Genomic DNA, 342 nt, shown 5'->3' on the forward strand with positions numbered 1-342 from the left:
GGGGGACCGTGAGTAATAACAAGAGAGAAAAGGCCGTTGACAAGGATTAAAAGACGGCAATGAAAGTGAGTCAGAAGGTCATGAGATTGCGAAATATGGCGATCTGCACTTCAGCGTATCCGGCAATGCACTCAAAGTCTCCTTCTCCTATATTTCTCTATATCGCTTTTCTCTAAGAGCCTGTAAAATGCTGACTTATTTCTAAACGTTTCATATGGAGAGGCGTGTATGTATGTGCATGTGTATATGTGTCTATTAATTCATGTTTTAATTTATGTTATCTGTTTCTCCTTGGTTAATGGCAGTGTGGGTTAGAGTGTGTGCATCTGTGTAAGTACGTAT

This window comes from Penaeus monodon, chromosome 31 (genome assembly GCF_015228065.2).
Source record: "Penaeus monodon isolate SGIC_2016 chromosome 31, NSTDA_Pmon_1, whole genome shotgun sequence".
Classification (NCBI taxonomy): domain Eukaryota; kingdom Metazoa; phylum Arthropoda; class Malacostraca; order Decapoda; family Penaeidae; genus Penaeus; species Penaeus monodon.